The 18740-nt window shown below is 42.0% G+C and overlaps 1 protein-coding gene across 1 annotated transcript in view; it reads right to left on the bottom strand.

The window, feature by feature from the left end:
* The window catches only part of LOC146641956 (uncharacterized), an 88621-nt gene that overhangs the window by 49405 nt on the left and 20476 nt on the right, over positions 1–18740 (bottom strand). The window contains exon 2 of the mRNA XM_085397288.1: positions 6295–6365. The gene's annotated coding sequence lies outside the window, so the exon portion shown is untranslated. The remainder of the gene's footprint in view (positions 1–6294; positions 6366–18740) is intronic.

Here is an 18740-nt window from a genome sequence, read left to right as displayed (position 1 = left end):
GTTATACCCTGGTGAAACAGGAAAAAAAATCCAACAATGACCTGACACAGGACCTGAGAGATGCATCTGGACTTCCAGGTCTGATGGAGTGATGAATCCACATTTTTTGGTTCAAATCATTGGCAGTATGTACAGAGGAGGACAGGAGAGCGGTACAACAGTGAGCGTCTACAGCCATCTGTAAAACATGTTGGAGGGGCTGTCATGGTTTGATGTGCATTTCAGCCAGCGGTGTTGGAGATCTTGTCAAAATTGGTGGAATTATGAACACAGAAAAGTACCATCACTTTTTGATCCACTGTTAAATACAATCTGAAAATCATCTGATTGTCAGCAGCTCAACTTTTCAGCATGACAATGATTGCAAACACACAAATACAGTAAAAGCATGGAACACTATAATGGATCGGCCTCCCCAGAGCCCAAATCTCAACATTATTGAAGCAGTGTGGGATCTTGTTGACAGAGAACAGAACAAAAGGCAGAAACATCCAAAGAAGAGCTTTGAATGTCCTTCAAGAAGCCTGGAGAACTATTCCTGAAGACGACTTAAAGAAATGACAAGAAAGCTGCCTAAGAGAGTTCAGACTGTGCTGAAGAATAAAGGTGGTCCCACCAAATATTGACTTTCAGGCACATTAGAGTTGTACAAACTCTGTTTTTTGCCTTATATATTGTATTTGCATGTATGTTTGCACATGTTCACAAAATATGAAGAGCACATTACTGCTGTCTTAACTTTATTAATATCAGAGAGAAAAGAAACATAGGAGATGACAGGGAATAAACCAAACAACTGTAGATGGTATCTGTCTTCTACATAAGTCTGCAAACTTGTTTTAGCTTATGACGATTGGACCAAAGCTTCATTACAAGTTTCACATGACTGTGAATTATGAGGTGTGAAAATACAGCATTAGTTTGGCTCTAATTTTAGCATAGGGGGTGTCACAGATAAATTTGTGGGTCATACTATAATTTAGAAAGGCCTTTCTTTTTCTAGTTCACAATTTCATCAGAAATTAATTATTTATCCTGAGACTCTGAATTCCCATTATTCCCAGTAGTGTTTTTTTTACTCTAAATGAGTACTTAAAGTTATTTTTATTAAGAGCCACATACATTAACAAAGTAGTTTATTACGTGCTTTTTAGTGCTTTCAAATGGTCATAAACACAGTCACACAGTCATGTCTAAAGGTGCAATAAGGTGTATTTTTATCCACACTTTTAACTTTGGGTAGATTTTTGTGGGAAATGGTAAAAAGTAAACAGTGAGTGAGAACGAAACTTAAAGGGAGGTCTTAGATGAGTATCCCAGTCAAATTTGTGTATTGTTTGGTTGTTTTCCTGGAATGAATTGCATAATGTGACGTTAGTTATCATCTGACAGCAAAACTTACAGTTATTTGATCTCAGTTAGCTGCTAATGTAACCCAGTGAAACCTGAAATCCACAGCAGGTAGGCTGAAATGTAAAATTTGCTTTAGCTCACACTTAATTAACTTATCAATTTCCTTTGACTTCCCCTACAGTTGTGGTATATCTGCAAACCACTCTGCAACCCACCTTCACCCCAGTTCCTCCTTTTACGCTGCATGACTCAGTGTTCTGTCTTACGTCACTGATGCCTGTTTTGTGTTGTACCCGGGATGTTTGTGTTGCTTCCTGCACAGAGCCAAGCTGCTAAATAAAAATTGCAGAAGGAAATACCGATCTACTTTTGACAGTTCCTGACTGAAACATTTATCTTAAGACGGCAACACAGCCAAAACTCTGTTCTCTCCACTTTCCCTGTGGCTAAACAACAGACTTGTTTTACAGGAAACCAGTAGGAAAGTGTAGACCTGTAAAATCCATGCAAATCTCTCTTTGTCATAATTTGAAATGTTAAAAAGTCACACAGGGAGGTATCACTGTACAGTGTGTGCAGGAGTCAGCCAGAAGAGGACTCAGTGGACCCAAGAGAAGATGCTTCGGAGCAAATTTCACTGGAAAAATAGGGCATCGTGGAATCCAGCTCTTTAAATGCATCCATTAAGTCTGATCCTTGAGTCAGGAGCCCCAGAGAAAAGTAATATCCTGTTTATGACAAGAAACAACAGGAAATGTGGTTTTGATTATTGGATTTAGTTGCTGCAATAGCATGCTATTAGCATGAAAAAGAAGCAAGAAAATTTCCCATGTTTAGACTGACTACAACAAGTAACCGCACAGTAACATGAGCTTTATAATGGATTGGCTCTTTTACTCACTGTTGAAGTACAGCAGAGAAGAGCATAAACACACATGCTTCCTACGTGTAATGCTCTCTGCCCTTCACATGACCTAAAAGCTTAAACATGTGCTCGTAGCACTTTCTCCTCTGTAAAGCAGGAAGGACCAGGTGCGGGTCTTCGTGTCTCCAAGACGACAGCTGCAGTTAACAGCGAGGACAGGTGGCTGAACTGATCTATATGCATTCACAGTATGTATATATGGAGGTTTTTAGTGGCTTTGGAGCATTACAAGCACATTCATCAATCAACACGTTAGCACAGCGCCACCCGAAATGGTGCCCGGAGGCTGCGATTTCATTACTTTCACCCTGAGGAATGCAAAGAGAGTGAAAAACATTTAGGAAGAAGACTGCAGTTGTTACGCAGACATTTCTGGTTAATCCTTGAAGCTTTTTAAAGTTTCCTTGATGGAAATATGCAGCTGAGACATAAGCTAGCCGCCAATGTGAACCTCTGCGATGATAATATACAGGAACTATTTAGTTCTTAGTTTGTGTTATAAAAGCTACTCTGAACATCTTAAATGTCTTAAATGTCGCCCATGACAAATATATATCTACATTACTGTGCAAAAGTCTTGAGCGACACCTAATGTCTTTATATTTTCTTGCACTTGTTTGGGTAAATCACACTTTTATAGCAAAATATAAAGAATATAAAGTGAATTTATAAGTATAAACTAAAACTAAAATAACAAATAAAAAGTGAAATGAGCAAACACAATCTAAAAGTTAACAGAAACTGAATAAAACTGAAAATGGTCATGTAAAGAGTTACATTACAAAACTATTAAACTTTAAACTAATGACTTACGCTGCTTTCTAAATCTGAGCGCATCTGAGGTTAAAAGGAAACTTTAATCTAAGTAAGATTCTGCTCAAGTCACTGAAATGGTCAGAAATTACAAAGCACACGCACACCTAACACCGTTTGAAGCTCAATGCTGTACACATTTAGTCTCTGGGTTTTATTACCTGTTGTTACTAAGCAGCTACCTCACCTTGCTCCTTTTTATCTGCACCCAGACACGTGTCAGAAAAACCTATATGTCCTGTGCTGTCTCGACTGTCTCAGGCTTTCAAATGAGACGTCCTTTTCTCCTGTAATCATCTCATGAGGAGAAGATGAAACTGTCGGAGGTGGTTATTGTTGGGAATAACACTTCTGGTCAATCTGATTGCCCTAAAACTTCAACTAAAGCTGATTAAAAACTGCACCTCTTGAAGCTTCTGTTATTTTTAGCCTTTAACCTCATGCGAACTGAGATGAATTTTGCAAATACATCAAGTTCTGTTTTCTTTAAATCGTCCACTCAACACCCAAACTGACGGGATGCTACCTCATGTCATTGGCCTCCTCTGGGTGTTTTCCACTATGCAGCATCATCCCGCATTCCTCAAATACACTACCAGTCAGTTCACCGGCTCTGCTGCAGTCTTCCCCCCTCCCGCCCCTGAAATGACAAACTGTCTCCTGTGGCTCACCTCCTCTTACAGCTTTGGCATCTAGCGTCATGCACATCAAGTATCACTTGTCAACACTCACTTCAGGGCTTCCTGTCAAAGTCAAGGGACTCCCGTGTTCCTGTCTCCAACACTTTGCCTCTTCAAATTATCCACAGCACGCATTAATCTCTGACAGGGAGGTATAAAAACACTGCAGCCTGAGAGGCAGATGTTGAGAAACGCTGGGCGACTACAGCAGCTCCTGTGCCAGCTGGATAATCAGCCTAGAATTTATCTCCCCCCCTAATGATTAAGAACCTGATTAAGAAGTTCGGAAAAAGTTGCATTTTGTATTGTTAAATACCCGGGCTCAATATCCCTGCAATTTCGGATTAAATCTACAGTTTAGGCATATTTTTTTTGCAGTTGAAGATGTCATGAAGAGAAAACAGTGCCTTTCTTTTCTGCGCTTGACTTCGCTGTGGCACCTACATTTATCTCCGCTGACTAACAGCAGCGAGAAGCAGGGTGGTGTTGACTCTTTCTCTCTCCCACTCATTTTGCCCTTCAAGCATGGCAACAGTTGGTTAACTGCCTGCTGTGCCCTATTCCGAAGGCACGGGCTTGGCAGAACCGGAAGAGGGATGCAGGAGGAGGGAGGAGGGGAAAAAAAGGGAAAGAGAGGAGAGGAGGTGCTGGGTGATTGGGGGACAAGCTGTGACCCCAACAACAAGGACAGAAAGAGGGCGCATCCGCCCCCCTCGTCCTGCCCGCCTCAGCCCTGGCTTGTCATCCCAAGTTGGTCCCAGAAAGCAGACAGCTCGCCTGAGAGCTGCCCAGCAACCGTGCGAGCAGACGGAGACAGAGATAGGCGGAGAGAAAAGGGGATTCAGGGAGGGGAGCGAGGGGGCGTCATGCCACTATAGATATGACAGACATTGCGGTGACTTCTAGCACGCAGTTATACATGCGTAACGTTGGCGAGACGGCAGAAACAAAAGTAGGAGGGTGGCACAGCGATGTGGTGGTTAGCAGCGTTGCCTCACAGCGAGAAGGTTCTGAGTTGCTGTGTGTTTGCCCTGTGATGGACTGGAGACCTGTCCAAGGACTATATACATATAAATATATATACATAAATATGTGAGTCACAGGCCTACGTCCATCTTTCATTTACAGTGAATACTGCAACCTGCCCGAGGCCAACTGTCCACTATAAAAAGTAAGGGAGGAAAAGGCTTCTTACATATAAACACCAGTGCATGCCGTTACACGCCCATGTTACAGTACTGTCTGCCCTGTTGGTGCTGCTGGCAAGAAATGCATAGCAGATGTTGTTTAGTTTTAAAAAATACCAGCTCATTTTTGTCAGTTGCTTTGGAGGCGTCATAATTTCTCATGCATAATGCAGTTTTTGTGGGTATAATTCAAATGTTATTGTTGTGAATTTAAAAGGATAGGATGCTTTAATATGTTTTCACAGGTGCATAAATGCTAAAAACAACAGACTGTTGCTCAACGACAGGATGGCTTCATTTTATCTGATATAGATAAGAACCTTCTTGGTCTTAAGATGAACCTGTGTGCCAAGATCGGTTGCTCAACTCTTAATGATATGGGAGGAGTTTGTGGACAAAGAAACAAACCAACACACAGAGAAACAGAGATTTGGTGCATTACGGTGAGATTAAGACTATTAGAAGTTTGTTTAACTACTAAGTGAATATGGAGTGGTTTATTGTCCCCTCGGATGGTGCCACAACACGAAAGAACAAAACAGATAAAAGCAGGAGGCGGAGGAATAAATAGTAGAAAGGACAAAAAGAAAGGAAAAAGAAACAGAAAAGATAGAGTGGGAGAAAAAAAAGGGCGCTACATCGCCACCTGCTCCAAAAGTCGATCGAGCCGTCAGCAAACTTGTGACAGCCAGCTCAGCCGGCGCTGACAGGCAGCGTAATGCATCCCGCGGTCTCGCTCGGCTTGGTGTCGCTCCCACTGAGAAACCACCAACAATCTGTTGGCTATGAGTCGCTAACCGCCAACGGCCGCATGCCATCACAGCTACAGCCTCTAAATAGAACCCAATCAGCATTGTTTCCAAGTGAAATAAAGTATAAAAAAATCAGAAGATCAGGCTTTTATCTCGGTTTCGCACACACAGGCACACAGCAGCAGCAGCAGCTCACCCTGAGTGAACCGTGGTGGCTGAATAATCAGGGGTGTCTAGACGGAGCACGTCACAAAGACTAAAGGTCATCAAACCAGAGGAACAACAGCCCCTGGCTTATCACAGCATCACTTTTTTCATATTCGCCGTCCTTCGAATATGTCAGCAGCAAATATTCTCAATCTGTGCCAAACAAAAGAGAATGATACCCAGGGAGATGCTGATTAGAGATCATACACACAATCAGACAAGGAAGAGGAGAAGAAGAAAGAAAGAAAGCCGGCTCTTTTTCTCTTGAGAATTTTCCTTTTTTCCCCCAGCCTGTATAATACTGAGCATGCACATCATATTTGTAGCTGTAAAAGCAGCTAGAAAGGGACTATATAATATAATACACAGCATCTTACCTGGTGGGGCAGTTATTCCAGCTTTTTGTCTGCAAAGAGGACACAAGGGGGAGGGGGCAAGGCAGCGGCTTCTGCAGAGAAAGAGAGAGGAAAAAGAAAAGAGATGAAGAGGTGAGAAGAGGAGAGAGCAGGAGTCAGAGGGGCAGCGCCACGCAGACGAAGAGATGCCTTTTTGTCAGCAAGCGGAGCTGGCGAGCACGCCGCTGCAGATTACGCACTCCCTCTCATCCACACACACAGAGGACCGGCACACTGCCTCACAAAGATCTCCCCTTCACCAGCACGCACACACACACACATACAGATAGTGCTGCAGACAAGCCAGTGTCTGCATTACATTGGGGTTGGGTGGAGAAAAGGGGAGGGTGGAGATGTACACAAGAAATGTGTGTGTGTCAGGGCTACATTAATTCATCTTTGAAAGGGATATGAAGCTCATCAAACCCCCAGAGGGAATTAAGTTCCAACATAAAAGACCATCTCCATCCAAGAAATTTCCAGAAGTGCGTTTCATTCTCTTCCCTGTTTATCTCAGCCCTACACATTACAAATGCATGAAACATTTTAACATGACAGTATCTGTGTGTGTGTGTGTGTGTGTGTGTGTGTGTGTGTGTGTGTGTGTGTGTGTGTGTGTGTGTGTGTGTGTGTGTATCGTATGTACAAAGGAGGGGTGCAGGGTTTGCCCCTGTGGTGAATAATTGCTCTGTCCTGGTGCTCATTTGCAGGCATGGCCAAGTGCAGCAGCAGCAGCACCGAAACAAAGACAGCGAAGGGGAACTGGAGGGTGAGGGGGGGGATGTCTGTAGACTGCAGAGGCCGGACCAGCAGAGCAGAAGCACACACAGCCCGGTTTCACCAGGCCTCCGACCTCAAACCACATGAAATGAAATATATTTAGAGTGCAGAGGCTAACAATGGTCTCGGGCCAGTAATCCATCACGTGAGCTACTAGAGATGTCAAAGATGTTAATAAATACAGGGATTATGAGCCGAGCGCTGGAGTGGCTAAAAGCCTGAGTGAGTGCAAATTTGAATAATTGGAAGGGTGAGTGGATTTAATGAAACAAACGACAGGTTCAGATTTTTTTCTTGGTCAGAATTTGTCTCACTCAGGTCACCGCAAAAAGAACCAATGACTTCCCATTTATAACGTGACTCTGATATGCGTCATAATTAGGAATTAGCCTCAACCACACACACCTAGAGACTGGTTGGCAACCCCTGGACAACCCCTGGTTGCTAGGGAGTGATGCTTATTCCCTGACCTGAGTGCAGCCAGAACCTCGTAGATTTGAAACAGAAATTTAGGAATTCCTTGACAATGTCACGGTTCTGGGTCAGTTTGACCCAGTATTTTGAGTTTATGTTTTGGTTTAATTTTGCATCAGGGATTGTTCTCTTGTGTTAATGATTATGATGTTTATTATTAGAGTTTCATGTTTCTGTTTATTTGTGTTAAGGATTTGTTCTCGGTTGTATCTCACGTTTAGTTTAGTTCAGGTTCCATGTGTCATTCTCTGTCTGTCTCTCAGTGTCAGGTCTGCGTCTTGGTGTAGTGTTCTCGTTTCCTGTTTTATTGTGAAGGTCTGCGCCTCATGTGAGTGTGTTCAGTTTTACCTCTGTCTCGTCTTGTTGATTATTCCCAGCTGTGTCCACCACCTGTGTGTAATTCCCCTGTGTTTCTCTGTGTGTATTTAAGTTTGTGTCCTCTGTCTTTGTAGTTGCTGGTCCGTCTGCGTATCCACCATGTTTCATCCGTGTGTTCCCTGTTGTCATCATCATGTACCATCGTCTTCCTTCCTTCCTTCCTTCCTTCCTTCCTTCCTTTATGTTCAGGTTCGTGTTCTTGTTCTTGCTCTGTAGTTTAGTTGTCCCAGTATAGTTTAGTTCTCCATTTTGCCGTTTGCCTCTCCATATTTTTGTGTTCAATAAATCACCTTCACACCTTCACGACTGCCTGCGCTTGGATCCTCTTTTTCCTTTTCCACATGGCTCTTCTCACTCGCTGTGACAGACAAATAGTTACAGACTTGCTGCAGTGCAGCAGTTTAAGTACAAAATGACAGCCTTGCTATTCAGCCTTTAATAAAGGAACATAACCCAAATACAACCAGTTGCCAACCAGTTGAATTGAGTGTCAAAGACGAGTAACGCTCACCTGCGTAGACAAACTCACACTGACTGCAACAACGTGACAGCCTGTGTTCATAAATTACGTGGCAATTATGTGTGAACCTTCATCAGTGTGAGAGCGACTGCAGTCACTTTGAATCAGACTGTGATTGTTGCCTTCCTCAAGGTAATCTGTGCAATCACCATCCATCCAAAGTGGTTGCCCAGAGGCCAAGAGTGGTTTAACTCTGGGCAGCCAGGCGGTTGCTGGTTTCTGATAGCAAAATATTCAGTTTAATAACGAGGTAGCCACCAGTTGCAAGGAGGTTGCTGCCCCATTTTTACTATAGCGTGACCGAGTCTTTAGCTAGTAATCATGGGAGCGCATTCAAAGACTAAAGACTTGTTCTCATAATATCCAACCGCACATCCATTGCTTCTAATCGCAGACGATAACGTTAGCAACTTGCTAGCAAATATAGGAGCATTTACTGTCTAATGATCTGGAGTTTGTGGAGACCAAGCCTGAGCTAAGCTTACAGTAAACAGTAAACAGTCAATCTTTGATACAGGGTCTTGACTTTGCAATATAAAATCTAAAATGTACAAGTTTACAGTTTCTATAAGATGACCAAAAAAAAAATGCTATAAAAAGTTGATGGTCTTTATTCTGAACATAAGCATTTTTAAAGGACCTGCCCTTTAAGGAGCCAATAAATTAAGCCATTAAAGTAAAACCAGTACAACCACATTGATGTCAAGAGACACTCCCTGACATGATCGCCAAACCTTGGAGGCCAGTGAGGTTGATGTGAAGCTGAATCACAAAGGACAGAGTCATTACGGTTTCCAAAACCACTTTAGAAGTTAGAGGCTGTGCTCCTTCCACATCCTCTCTTAGTCTCCAATGTGAAAAATTATGATATCAGCAATACATACTGGCCACCCTGCTCTCTGAAGATTTTCTATTGGTAATTGAAAAACCAATATCGGTCGACCACAAGCAGAAAGAGCCATCAGCATGAGGCTATAATCAACCTGTCAGCATCGAGGTCTGGATCAAGTTTAAAGAAAACAAATGAGACATTTAAAATGACAGCTGAAAAATAATCTCAGTGTCAAATTAAAATATGAGCTCATATTCAGATTTCACCTCTTCGGGAGGGTTCGGTGCTCATCATGAGCCGAGCAACAAAGCAGATCCGTCAGAGTCTGAAGTCCAGAGAGACGGAAGAGATAAGGAGAAAACTGGATGGATGGAGAGACGAACAGAAGGAATGAAAGATTGGGGGAGGGAGGCTCAGACGTCCCTGTCAACGCCTCCAGCCTTTAAGGAGGTCGTGCCAGCACCGATTAGAGACCAAGCCTGGACCGAAGCTGCAGAGCCAGCTAGCACAGTCCGGTAACATCTAATCTCCCAGAAAGCAGATGTCGGTTGCGCTAACGCCAATATGCCACAGCCGAACTGTCAACAAGACACAGCGACAGGCAGATCACTCGTCATGTTGTTCACCCTGTGTTTAAGCCGCACACGTGGTTGGTAAAACAAATCAGTGCAAACAGACCTCAAATCTGCAGACTGATCCAACATTATGTCGATCTCACTGCACTGTTGGAAGCACAGGTTGGTCAATGAAGGTTGTGTTTGGCTTCTGTAAGGGCAGGGATAGCTCAGTAGGTAGAGTGGTGGCCCCATGATCGGAAGGTCGGGGGTTCGATTCCCCTGAACGGCTACCCTGAGGTACCCCTGAGCAAGGTACCGTCCCTACACACTGCTCCCCGGGTGCCCAGTGGCTGCCCACTGCTTCACTGAGTGAATGGGTTAAATGCAGAGAGGGATTTTCCCCACGGGGACCAATAAAGTACACCTTCTTCTTCTTCTGTAAGACTGGGACAGAGCCAAGTCATCATGATCTGGCTTGGCCGAACTGATCACCGTGACTTCTGTGCAATCACCCCGGGCTCCTTCAGCTAGACGTGGATGATTTGGTCCTGTATGAAGAGCTGCTGGATATCCCTGGACAACACCCAAATCATCACAAGAATAAGGCTGGAAGAAAAGTCTTTTAAATAATGTAATTTCAAGATGTACCTCCTCTGATCGAGTCTCTAACTCTTGCCTTTAAAGCAAACACCTGCCAGATTGGAAGCTGAACGCACACATACACAGACAGGGATGGATTAGCACTTGAGGGAGGTTCTAAAGCAAATCACTGCAGTGTGAACTAATTCAGCATCATCTGCTTCTCCAGGATAGCAACCAGCTGCTGACTATTACTGGAACTGATATATATACAGACTTGCCTGAGTACCATCATAAGATACCCAAAAGATGACAACTCATCTTCTGAAAGTATGAGGAAAAACAAAATGCAGCACTAGCACAAATTACGTTTGGCTGAGCGAGCAAATTTACTGCAGGTGCTTCGAGGACAAAACAGCAGCGATGGCAGCCTCGGTGCTTCAGTGTCATTAGGGCTGTGATTGCGGCTCCATTTTATTTTGTATAACTCGGACTGCTGTAGCTTATGAGAGTGCTGAGAGGAGTTAATATGAATGCAGATATCGATTAAAGATTACAGCGAGTGCTTTGGGAAAATAAGGTCAAACAAGTGTGAGATAAAGGGAATGTGGAAAGCTAATCTTAGGTTTAGATGTTCCATCGATGTTTTCTGACATTTTAAAGGTTATGAGATGAATCAGGATAACAAATGGCAGCTTAAAGAGGCAGAGAAATTTTTTATTACGGCACATCTATAAAGCTGTGTAATGCAACAGCTAAGATGTCTGATGCAACTTGGTCAGACAGATTACATCCATCAAGGCGAGGCTATAATCTCCTGTGATTGGTTGTTTCACTGTCCGGAAACGTTGGAAAGAGGTGGCATAGCAGCTACATGGGTCAGTTTGGAAAATGTTATTTTATTAATCAGGAGTCCTGAAACTGCGATTTTACACCCATGAAATTGCAAGTGGTTCCAACAAGCATCTACTGTAAGGACTGGTTTGTAAAAAAAAAAAAAATCAAACAACAGTCTCAAAGCTCTTTGTCCAAGCAAGAGCTCAAACCTCAAAGTCATCAACATTACTTACAAAAAAATGTAACAAACCCACACACTCCAAGGTATTTGTAAAGGCTTTTCAGCTTTGCTTCAACACAAACCTGCACGTTCACTGACTAATGACTGACGCTTTATTAGCAAGTGAGCATATGGTTTGATACTACAGTTAATCCTCTATTTTGAAACGTATAAACTAGTACGATAAAGATGTAAATTACTGAATATGATCCAAAATGAGGGAGTGCACCTATAAACTCAGCAGGATAGTGTTTAGAGAGGTCAAGACAAAAAGTCGTTTGACCATTTTTATTAATTTATCTTTTTTACAGCCACAGCTATCGCCATCTGGTGGCCTTGAGATAAAATGAATCTACATCTACAATATGTTTTATAAGGTCTATGGAGGCAGTTGACACTTGTTCTGTTATTTGTTCTTACAAAATTTATACAAACAGCATTATTTATTCATTGATAAAAATTTCCTCTAGAATGAATGGGAATAGAAGAGTTAAAAATGAAATAGTGGAAATACTTAAGTAAAATCCCAGTAGAGACGAACTCTTATCACAAAGAGAGTCACACTGGGTAAAAGAGTGCAAATTCCTCAATCAGGAGGGGAACTTCACAGTGAAAGAATTTATTTCAATAAGAGAGCAGTGATAATGATTTAGAGACTCTTTTATAGCCTGCCTGGCTCTGGAAGATGATCAGGTAAGTCTTCAGTCAATAACTAATCATAGCAGACACAACAATGCTAAAACCCTCAAGCCCAATCTAAGAGTCCAAGTCTTTTTTAGTATTTTGGCCTGCTTTATAAAAAAACATAAAGGTTGCATTCATATGTTTCCTTGTTTCCTCTTACCATGTTAACTCCACGCTAATACTTTCACCCAGACGTGGACCTAATAATCGCCTGTGCTGGCACAGTAATGGCTGAGGATTGGATCACCGCTAGCATCAGCAGGACGGCGGGAGCAATCTCTTTCCAGCATGAGGCTGACGTCCAATTCAAACAACAACAACTGCTCCATTTAGCTCGAAATAGAGGGAAACACATCGGCATCTGCTTGTTTTGTTGTTTGCTTTAAACAAGTAGTAAATTTGATTTAAGACCGTGGAAATCTAATTACTCAAATCCCTGCTGATTTAACTGTTTAATGGTTAGCAGGAAGTCATCCGTCCCAGAGATCACCAGTAACTTCGTCCACTGAGGATAATTATGATTATTACATTAAAGTCTCTCCTTTTAGTACAATATCAATTTGATTAACTTGCTCAAAGGTTTCTCTGGTTTTGAGTCTCACTCTGCTTCAAATTTGCCTATTGGACAAAAATTTTCTCTCCTATGTTTCTGCCAAGGCATTCACTTATTGATGTTTGCTCTAGGACGCTTTGATGTTAAGAGGTCAAAGGTGACTCTGTTCAGACCAAACATATGAGCTGATCCGCTCCATCCCTTAAGAGCCTTCTGTATATAGACACAACAGCGTGACTCACACAAACACCACTGCGTGACATCTTATCCGAGCCGTGTGCGCTGCAGACAGCATAAGAAGTCATTAGACATCCACTGATTTACCACAAAGACAATTATTCTGCACAATCCTATAGCTCACAAATGTTCCTTGCTTTATATTCATGTCTGGTAACATCCTAATTTCAGATTCCAACTATCTGCACTTCAGTTAAGATTTTTAGGTTACTCTGTTGCTGGTTCACACCATCCATCCATGTTCTGCCATTTCTCTGGGCCTGATATGGAGGGGCATCAGTGTTAGTACAAATGCTAAGACTTCCCTCTTCCCAGCAATAGTTTTCCACCAAGCTCCCTAGCCAGTCGAGAGACATAATCATAGCATGTCCTTGGTCTTCCCCATTCTCTTAGTGTTTGGACATACATTGAAAAAAATCACTCGGAAAGTGTTGAGGACCCAGCCTAGTCAGATACCAAACTACCTTTCCTGGGTGGCCTTCTTTTGCTGTATCTAAGGGTAAGCCTGGAGTCCCTTGAGACGCAGATCATTTCCATCACAACTCTTACCAGTTAGTGAGAGTAGGAAAGTACAGTATGAGTAAAAAATTAAACTTAAAAAAGGGGTTTTCTAAAATTCAGCACAAATTCAGGTCTCTATCAGCATGCTTTGTGGACTTTCCAGTCAGCCTAGGAAACATAATAACATGGTTAAGCTTACAATGACAGCTTCAGTCATCAGCAAAGGTAACTCTACACTTAAAAGCCACAGATTCTGTCAGCAAAATGTTCAATTCAGCTGTTTAAACCTTTAAAACTTCAATCTCAAATTCCAATGCCCTGTTCAGGTCTCCTTGAGGAGCTTGACGTTTGCTCCCCACCTTATTCGCTTAGTCTAAACTCTGCAGTGAAGTACACCAGACACCAGTCAACACTTTAAGGGAAAAAAAGAAAAAAAATCTTGTCCTTCTGTTGAATTTAAGCCTTGACTGCCTAAAAGCTACTTCTGTCACCATCTATGCTTCTATGTAGTCATATATTGCTTTCTGACCTGCAGGAACATTTTCGTAGTTTCAGTGATTTTAATAGCTCTAGTACGGTCTCAACTCGCTGTAGGAGCAGAATGTCTCAGAAAACTGTTCTTTTGTGGTCTTTTTTAGCTGCTACTATAAAGTAGATACTTTATTATCATGAGAAGAGTCAAGCACATAAATACAAGAAACTATCACAGTCAAACAAATGTTTGCTTTTCCTTATATACTGCAGATAGCGGATACTCATATTAAATACCCAAATAACCACATGAGTTTTTAAGACAATGAATTAATTAATAAAACAAATTAATCTCTGTGAGTCAAAAGCTCAGGATGCAGACAGTGTTTTCTACTTTGAATCTGTGACACAAAGGGAAACCAGTGTCTTCATGCATTATTGTATGGAGACGGTGATAAATAGGATGGACACAGTCTGCTAATCGGTTTGTGATTGGATGTAGTCACAGTGGCAGTTACATGCAATCTGTTTGTGATATTACAGTGATGAACTGTGATGAAACAGTGAAAAACAAAAGTCTGTTGTTGTTTATATGCAAAGATATTCACATTAACTTCTTACATTCAGAGTCCAGCCACAAACTCATAGATTTTAACCAGAAATACTAAAAATAGTGACTATAAATAGTGACATAGTTGCTGCAGGATGCCAATTTATCTGCAAATTCAAAAAGGGGCTTGGGAGTCTTGTTTCTTTATTCCAAAGAGATGGGTCACAGACAAGCTGTACTCATCTGAACTGACTGACTCAGATTAATTGCAGCATGCTGGCAATTTGTCTGCATTTATAAATTAGACCAGTCCAATTCAGACCACAGCTGTCTGGACACTGGTTGCCTCTCGCCAGGTGATCTATGCATTCGCCCTGTGAAAGTGATACCCCAGAGGTTGAGGGTGTTGAATGTTCACTCTCTGACCAACCAGTTGGTGGCTGCAACTACTTGCAGTTGGCTGCCAAATGCAAAAAAGTCACATCCAATCACCCAGCCATCACTGATTTTTTTCCAAGTCGTGAGGAGGTTGGCGTCCTATTTTTACTCTGTTGTGACCGAATTGTTTAAGGAAGGTGGCAGGGAGTTAAAATGTGACCCGAAGCATCAAGGAATAAGATAAATAAGGATTCTTTTGAATTGCGACTCTATTAGGGTCCAAAAATAGAAAGAGCTGGTGATAAGCAAAATCAATCCCCTTTCACATCTGCCTTAAATAATAAAATAAAACATAAAAAATGACCAACAGTGAAGACCAGGCCTTATTGAGCCAATATGAGGGTGAAAATAAAACATATTGACTTGTCAGAGCCAATTATAAAAATCATTATGAACCAAAGACTGACTATCGTCCCAGAGTTGCTAATATAATGTGAAAGCTAGGAGGAACAAAACATGAATAAACGAAGGCATGTCGTTCCCAGAGGACCTGTCTAATGGATGGTTACTTCCTGAATGCCTGTTTCATGCTCTGCAACATCAGTTATTCAGTCTAACAAGCTAAATGCTTTAATGGTTGGCATGAAAGCAGATTATTTTTCCCCTTGACAAACAGTAGAACGTATCTTCCTCCACAAAGAGGGTGCCATACTCCTTTTACATCCACACACCAGATGAACTGTGATCCATTAATGTCTTAGGAAACTGTTTATTATATTGACACAGTCACCCTATCATTATTCAAAAGGCACAATTGCAAGAAGGTTGGTGAAAAGCTCTTGAGAGCATAAAAGCCTGAGTGGCTTGTCAAAGTGCAGCCGTACTTGTTTGCCGCTGCCAAGAGTAAATAGCAGGCGGTCCATTTGCCAAAAGAGAGCGTCAGACCATCTCAATGACTGGCTTGCCATTCATAACAAAAACCTCAAAATGTGTCCTGTAACTTACAGTGAGTGCGTGGGAATGTCCAGTCCTGTGCAACAGTTGGACCACCACAGGATAACATATCGAGTGTGATGGATTTTTCCCTTTACCACCCAGCAGGAAGGCCTCAGGGGGGTATATATTGTTCCATCATTCACATAATACATGCACACACACACACTGGCAGGCTAAAGATGGCCTGAGTGCGCTACTCTCGGACTGTCATTCCTCTCAGATATGAGCAGAGCACAGGAAATGCCTCAAATGTGAAATATGCCTCAGAGAGGCCAGTTTAAAACAGAGACGTGATTTGAGGAGAAAGAAAAGAGAGGAAGTGGAGGGGTGGGTGAAGGAGGCTGATGCTAAGACTGTGGGGGGAATTTAGGGGTTACACGCAGTCAAGTGTTTTTATGGACTTAAATAAATTTGTGCCTGTCTGAGGGCGTGTGCCTGCCTTACAATAAATGCTGTATATATTAACTGTCTGCAAGGTTTGTGCGAACACTCTAGCTTGCATGTGCCTGGCTTTACACTAACCACAGGGTGTAGCCGAAGGCTTTGAAGTAGTTCCTACACCGTGGGCTGAACTCTAACACAGGCTACTGTACAAGATCCTGTATTACCCCATGGAAAAATCACAACATGCTCTCTATATTCCCCTTGTAAAACTTCACTAGGCAGAAAAGGCTGAAAAAAGGGCAAAAAATAAAGTATAGGAAAACTGTGCATTTTTAAAAGAAGAGCCAATCACATTTATTTCCAAGCTTGAGATGGTAAATGGACTGTTATGGACTGTAGCTCCTTTCTACTCAGCTGAAAACTTAAAGCACTTTATACTACAAGTCTCATTCACCTTAATTGTATAGTGCTTTGATCTATGCCTAAGCTCTCAGCCTAAGTCACACACTCTCTCACACTCTGATGGAGGCATCAGGGGCAAGTCCGGATTCAATATCTTGCCCAAGGATGCTTCAGCGTGAGGACTGAAGGAGGCAGGGTTTGACTTTACCAATTAATTTTTTGTCTGACCAGAACAGCCGAACCCAAAGATATTTAATTGACTTTATATAAATCATACACTGTTATAAAGAGAGTAAACCTTGTGCATGCTAACAATAGCCAGAATGGCTTCAGGAGGTAAATCTGGATTTCTTCAAATTCAAATTCAAATTTTATTTGTCACACACACACAACCATACACAGTATGACATGGGGGTGAAATGCTTGTAGCTGTACAATGCCCGACCATTAAATGACAGAAGAAAAGTTTTACAATATTTACAAGTTAGTTTACTACAAAATTTACAAATTAACTTAGGAATTTACAGTAAAGAATGTGCAAATAGCAGAAGAGATTATAAAGATTAGAAATTATAGGAATTCTTCTTCTTCTGGTGAGTATTAGGTATGGAGCCTGGCCAGCGACACCCAGCAACCTTTGTGCGTATTACCCGACTGGCTGGCAAGTGATTTCTTGAGGTTACAGTTAGTAGCTACCGTGAAACTTGTCACAAAGAGGTATTCAGTGTTACACCGAGAACATTCTCAGAATATCTTTGATTGCACATTGTCGCAGTTTCCTGTATTGTATAAAGGCAACTTCTTTGATGCTATTCATCATCCAAGCTGAAGTGAAACTTGAAAACATGTGCTGTAGCCCGAAAACGATGAAGGTTCAAGGTTCAAGGTTCTTTATTTGTCACATGCATAGTTATACAAGTATAACACACAGTGAAATGTAGCCTGACACGCTCCTCGACATGTGCAAAAAAATGGGGGTGGGGGGGGGGGGGGGGGGGTGTAGAGGAAGAACATTATATATATATATAGTATATACATTGGGTGAATGTGCAGTAGTAGCATGAATGTTCATCTTTAAATTAAAAGCTGTGCCTTGATGTTGCAACAGATTGATTTGAAAGAGAATGTTCTTTGTTTCTAGTTTGCGTTGCACTTTTCATGGTTTCAATATCATTAGTTTGTAATTATTTAGAGACAAACTGGCATCTTCCATGAAACTACTGGTGACTGTTCGACCTGGAAAGCAATCCCAAAATTTTTAGTGCAGAATCGTATGCTGCTTTGTGACCACTTGTAGCGGAAGGCCACAACCTCCAGTGACTACTCGCCATCTGTTTGGTCTCCTTGCAAACGGTGGTTGCCAGATGGTCACCAACAGTTTTCTATGTCTGTTTGACTGAGCCCATAGCTTATCTGGAAACACAGGCAAATAAGTGACTATGGAATGTAGAAGCAGCTGGCTAACCTTGGCTGGCTTTCTAGCCAATCCTGTCAGAAACCAGATCAGTTTTCGTTTTTCGTCTTTCTGTGATGTGGTAGGAGCTGGTTGTTTGCTAACATTAGCATTAGCCAATGTGGAAGTGCCTTAAACCTGCATTTTAAGCTAATGACGGGGAAGCTTCACTGCTTTCCCAACCCTTTGCTGATGACTTTGGGGGATCAGTCGCTAGTTTGAGGTCAGTTTCAGGAGTTAATTTGATAAATGATGGCCCTTCTTTTGATTAGAAAAAAGTGAATCCACTGCTACTCATATTGGACAGATGACTGTTGAGCACTCAAAAGGCTTTCTTACTGCAAGTTTCATTCTTCCAGTCACACACACACACATTCATACAACATTGTTTATCTATGCTTTGGTTTGCCGTCCTGTTTCTAAACCCTGAGATAACTGACTTCAGGACTCGACTGACAAATAATTGATATCACACTGGCTAGAGCCATCTTGTATCGAGCCAATAGTGCTGCATGCTGTTATTAGCAATGCTGTAGGGGAAGAATGGCATTTAGGCAAAATGCTTACGAGCAAGCATAAATGTCACATCTTTTTGATTTTGCAACAAATTCCACTTGAGTGACATGCCTCACAGAAATCAGT

This window comes from Rhamphochromis longiceps, linkage group LG23 (assembly GCF_057381845.1).
Source record: "Rhamphochromis longiceps isolate RC_006_pf linkage group LG23, R_longiceps_female_GT1.1, whole genome shotgun sequence".
NCBI classification, from domain to species: Eukaryota; Metazoa; Chordata; class Actinopteri; order Cichliformes; family Cichlidae; genus Rhamphochromis; species Rhamphochromis longiceps.
The sequence above is the reverse complement of the archived record's forward strand: the minus strand, read 5'-3'. Positions and strand labels throughout refer to the sequence as shown.